The following is a 6,000-nucleotide window of genomic DNA, read 5'->3' on the forward strand; positions in this document are numbered from 1 at the left end:
GGAAGAGAGTGTTCAGAAACCTGGCTCTTAAGCACTTACTATAATGCGCACCCTGCTGCTCAGATTGGGGTGGTAAGCGAAGGAATGTTGCAAAAAAGCATAAATCGCTGTATTAGAAAAAAATCAACAATTATACTCCAGAAGTCAAGAACTACTACATAGAATTGAATCTCTCTAAAATCTGTTTTTGAAGAAATCTCCAAAACCATAGAGCAGAACTCCAGCCTTTGTATAATGGTTAGCTAGTCTAATCTAATGCAGACCTCATCCATTGTGGGAATCTAGCCAGGGAGCTCACAGTCTCTGTGTATATATATTTTTTTTTAATTTTTGTGTGGTTTCTTTGGTCTTTAGTTCTGTTCCACTTTATAAATCAGACTGTTTCACAGAGCTCAGTTGTGATGCTCAAGTGCAGACCTGCTTCATGTCAACAGTACTTCTAAAGCCTTCTAATATGGTATATTCTATTCTATTCTGCAAAAGCTCAGGTGAGCACTGAGGAGTTTAGCACGCAGAGCATGTGTGCAACCTGCTGCTTCTACTTGCTTTGCCTGAGCCCTAGCTACTCTTCTTCTGCAGCTCAGTATCCTGAAAGAACACTGCTAAACATATAGTCTAAGTCCGTGCTTGTTTTTCAAGCAGTCTTGAAACTGGCCCATTCAAATACATGCCAATCATATGTCTCTCTTAAGGAAAAGAAATATTCTCACTTCTGCAACTGTGCATGTGCAAAAAGTGTACATTTTCACCAAAAGAAAAGTTGTATCATAAAAGAAAAACAGACAAAATTCTAACAATGTGTCCTTTGGTCATAAATGTCATGTCTGGCATCCACCAGTGATAAAAAGAYAATGCTAGAGATGCAGAAATTAGACAACGCTACTGAGTCAAAAACTTCCATTTCCAATGACTGTGGAGACACCAAGGGAATATTGTTAAAACCATGAACAGTATTGTGCTTCCATTTCCATTGGCTTTTGTGAGAGAAAAGCCTTTAGCAGTCTTGTGACAGTTATCTTCACATCACCTGCATTAACCTGWCTGATGTTAGTAAAAAATAAAAAGAGAACAACTAAAAGTCTTGACAAAAAAATGCATAATGGAAAAACTCAGCCTCAGAGGTAGAGTACCTAATTCTACCAATGTCAAAGGCAAAACACCTACTATGTTCAAGAAGAGTCAGGATTCCACCTCAGAAATTTTCAGCTTTCATTTCTGTGCCCTTATTGTCTGTTTCGGCTTCCTTCTCCTTCTGCTAGGAGGTCTATGCTCTCAGAAAAGCTCTCTTTGTGAAGCACAAAAATGAAAGCAGTGGATTTTTTTAAACAGAAAATGATTGCTGTCACATTTCATAGACTGCTCAGTGCAGCAGTTGTGTGTTAGACATCCTTTGAGAATGATTGCTGGGACGATGGCAGGAGAAATAAATAATTTCTGAATCATGTCTCAGAACAAGGCACAGATTAGTGCTGGGGGCACATGTTAGGTGTCTGAAACAATGCAGCTACRCTAACCCTTGTGCCAAATGTGCCTTAAATCATAGGAACAATCTGGCTCAGCTTAGGAGAGCCATAAGAATCTGGATCATTCAATATTGTACAACTACTTTCTGTTTCAGTGAGTTGATATTAAATGTCTAGTTTCTATTGAGGAGCTCATCCAAAAGGAAATCCACACAGGCACATTTTGCAGAAAGGCTGAAGATGTCAGTGCTCAACAAAGAGCTAAGTAATTACATTAGATCATATGTAATAGATCATTGCGAGTGTTAAATTACTTTTACACTTCTAAAAGACTTTTCCTTGACATATTGGAGGTGTAGTGGCAAAGTAGTTTGGGAAACATTGTGTTTGCTTAGTCAATACAGGAAGCCTCTGTTTCTCTCCAGCAAACATTGTTGATCTCTCATCCAAAATTGATCATAGCTGGTGGAATGTTATTAGCTGGATTAGCTGGATTAGCTGTAACAGATTTTGTTAGCCCTCTAAATGCTAAAATCTGAGAGCTAGAGAATGACTGCAGAACCTGCTATAGATGATATGATAAGCTAGAGAAAGCTCACTGAAAAGCCACTATGGCTAATGACATCATCACTATACATCATGTCTGAGCACACAAACCATATCTGGAGTAACAGTTAGGGCCACCTTGATTAAATAAAGACTAAGAATCTTCATCTTTTTTTTAGCATTCGGAGGAGTTGAGCTCAGTAACTGTCAAGATGCATAAGTAAAAACTGTAGCTATACCTACAAAAAAAAAAGTGTAAGAGAGGTTTTGTTTTACTAACGTGCACTATCAGTTAATCGTTTCATGGACTACTACTGCCATCACGTGTTGATAAATAGTAGCACTTGTTACCATACCAAAGCCTTTTATTAAGGATATATGTACCTTGTCTTTGTTTGCTCTTGGTAAATTTAAGTCTATGCAAATTTTTTTCTTACAGTTTAATACTAACAAATCAGTTTTCCAGAACTATATTTATGGTCACCTTAATGAATGAGAAAGAAATAGGAAACTCTTCTGAGAGAAGAACAAAGCAACATTGTGTGGGTTTGTTTTCTAAATCAGTCTGGAAAAAAAATTCCCCATGATATGTTTCTTTAATAAAACTATTGTAAATAAATATTTTTAAAATAAACTACTACTATTTTTGCTTGATTTGTATTTAAATAGAGTATCTTATGTCTTAGAGTGTAGTATTATACAGATGCTATAATTATTGAGTTTTAACATTTAGAGTTTTTGATTCAGAGTCCTCTTAGCAAGAGATTGACACAGAAATTGATGTAAATGTGTATCTACGCAACATAATACAAAAGCATGAGCCTTAGCTGACAGTATTACTGAATGTGGAGGAGGGTTAAAAAAGGAAATCTCTACTTACTCCTAGCTACATAAGAATTGTGAACTTCTACTGAGTTAAATGCAGGTAAAAAACCTTATTTTTCTTACTGTTTGGTAAGAATGAACACACAACAATTTTTTTTCAGAAATAAATGCATAACACCTATCTTCAAACTGGCTGTCTTTTTTAAGGCTTTCTCTCTCATAACGAGAGGCTGGTTTATTTATTTCTTTTGTAATCCAGGAAGTAAACAAAAGGGAAGCTTTAATTAATGAATAGTATGATATAAATAGAGTATTTCTTTGATAAAATGAATGCTGAGATATACTTGCTCTCCAACTTGTTACCCTTCACAATAAAAGGAGAGTCATGATATTCACATTATAGAATATGGGCTGCTACACTTTGGCTTTGGTGAAGCATCATCTCAAAAAATTTCTAACAAAAGGCAATGTAAAGTACAGGATGCAGGATTTGGAGTCAAGAGGGCTACAACAGCTTTTTGGCAGTACAAACTACTTTCTCTGCAAGCTTGTGAAAGTTACTTCATCCCTCCATGTCTTCCTCTGTAATTTCACTCACTTTTATGAGGTGCTTTGAGTGAAACAAAAATTAGAGATAACATAGYGGCTAGAAGTGCTTTGGGGTATAGGTGTAATGTGGCAGTGATGCGCAGATACCCTCTTTTATCCATGAGCTGACCTAGGCCAGGGTCACAAAGGTTGGTCCTTGTCATAGGACAGGGCAAGTGTCTGCTCACTCATTGGTCACAGTCACACCCGAATGATCTCCCCAGGGGTGGGGATGCTCGGGGACCCTCATTTTGCCTCGAGGCCACCCCACGGCAAGGCCCACCTGTGGTGCACAGCAGGAGTGCAGGACATCAGCATGGTGCGGGTGGCATGCCACCTGCGGTGGGCCAGGCACAGGGATTCCTTGGGGTACCCTGAGCCAAGAGCGCCCCTGCGGCACTGGTGGTCTCGCCCTGGCCGGCCACACAGCGATTGGCTGCCTGTTGCCCACGGTGACAGGGATGCAGCACTCAGTGTGGACCCGATCCCTGGCAGGAGAGGAGGCCACCGCCACCTTYGGTGCTGCTGCCCCTGCCACCCGCCAAGTAGAGCCTCACGCCAGAGATTTGCCATGCCACCAGCCACTGCTGATGTGCGGCAGGGCCGTAGGACACGACGAGATGAGAGAAGCAATGAGGAACAAGGACTGTGGCCCAGGAGGGCTGATAGAGACAGAAGACGACGATGGAACCGACGAAATTCTTATTTTAAGCTGCAGAAAGAGCCAGGGAAACATGAGAAAGGAAAGTATTTTACAGGAGAGGATCCAAATGCATCTTCAACAAGTGGCTGGAGGAGGCAGCATGGCCAGCGCTGGTTTTCTGTGCAAGGTCAGCGGCCTACCACAACCTGGCGTCGTGAAAGCAAGAGCAACCAGCACTATCAGTCTGAGCCCTTCCACCAAGCCTGGGCACGTGGACAGAGMGGCCCAAGAGAGTTCTCACAGCGCTACTCCGCCACTGGGAAGAGGCAGCCCAAGACTGCCCATTCCACTCACAAATGTTACTACTGCACTTTTTTAGGGACACAGCAATGTTGTTGGATGTTGGCAGGCAACAGCAGTAGATCCCAGAAGAGGAATCCAAAATGTTGGAACATAAAACAACACCGCTGGACCTCCAGGTTCCATGTACCAGCAAGGGTGCGTGAAGCTTTGGCCACTCTTCTTCGTCCCATGAACCTGTGGGGGTGGTGTGCACGAGGGATGTGTGCACCTCGCAACACAACCCAGTTTATTATGAATCAAGTATATCAGGACATGCGGGAACAGGAGAAGGAAGCTGCAGCAGCAAGCAAGAAAGCAGTAGCAGCAATTTCTAACATAAACGAAGACGAGCTAGTAGCGAATCTCCCCAGAGAAAATATCAGTGKTCCAGTGATTGAGGACTTTGCTCCCATTGTCCTCTTCCCTTCCACAGCCCAAGAGAAAGATATCTCTACAGAAGAGGGAGAGGAGGAGAGCAGACAGCACTTGAAGTGTGAGCCTTTCTGCCAAGACTAGAAGTGCCAAGTTGATATCTACGGTGAAAACTAAAATGGAGTGACAGCGTAAGGGAAGTGCYTGACTTCTAAAATCACCAGCTATTAAGAGCAGGCAAGCTCCTGACTTTCAGGTCCTTAAATAAATATATATCTGCACTTCTATTCTTGTTGCTTACTGCCTAGTGATTCTCACACACGCTGAGACAGATACACACTATCAGAACAAAATCTAGAAAAACAAAAAGGTTAGTACTRTGTATGCCAAAGCAGTCAAAACAGCTGCCCCAAGGATTTGCCTTTTAGACATTGTGTGTGCCCTTCTGCACATATGTGCTATTCAGGAAAGCTTTTAAGTACATTATTAYGTCTTACTGAAATCAGAAGGTAATATATAGATTGTTAAAAAAAACATATACTTAAGCACATATTAGAGTGGAGGCTTAGTCTGGACATTAAAAATGGAGAAAAAGTAATTGCTACATAAATATATAAACAAACATGGAAAGTCTGCCTATTCATGGCCAAAGTGTGTATTTGTACATGCATACATTGTATAGTATAAGTAAAACACATGTAGGAAAAAATAAGAACAAAAAAATCCCATTTTAGGCACATCGGCTCCCTCACATCTTGACAGGACCTCAGTGCTCATATGGTTTTCCTTTCATCAAAGGCCAAGAAGAGAAAGAGACTTGGTGACATGTCCTAGCTTCACTTTTTTAAGTTGACCAAAAGTACAGCCAGAGGAACTATCACAAATACACTAGTATTTTAACATCAAGGTGAAAGAGCCAACAATCACATATGTCTATCAGAAGGAAAAAAATCATAACAGAAAAGCAGTAGTAAGAAACACTTTCTGGCTCACTGCTGCTATTTAAGAGAGAATGATGCTTATGTGGGCTGGGGATTTAATACAGGAGGAAGGAAAAATTGAATTAGTGGAAAGGATTGAGTCACTGACCTTTATATTTGTGGACAGACAAAGATAGCAGAAAGTGACATAAGCCTTTTCTAACTTCTAACTTTTGCCTAAGTTGAGACAAGGTCTAAAACTCAGATAGTAATAGAAATATGGGTTTTTTTGTGTGTGTTT

This window comes from Rhea americana, unplaced genomic scaffold (assembly GCF_003343005.1).
Source record: "Rhea americana isolate MKP2758 unplaced genomic scaffold, rheAme1 scaffold_229, whole genome shotgun sequence".
Classification (NCBI taxonomy): Eukaryota; Metazoa; Chordata; class Aves; order Rheiformes; family Rheidae; genus Rhea; species Rhea americana.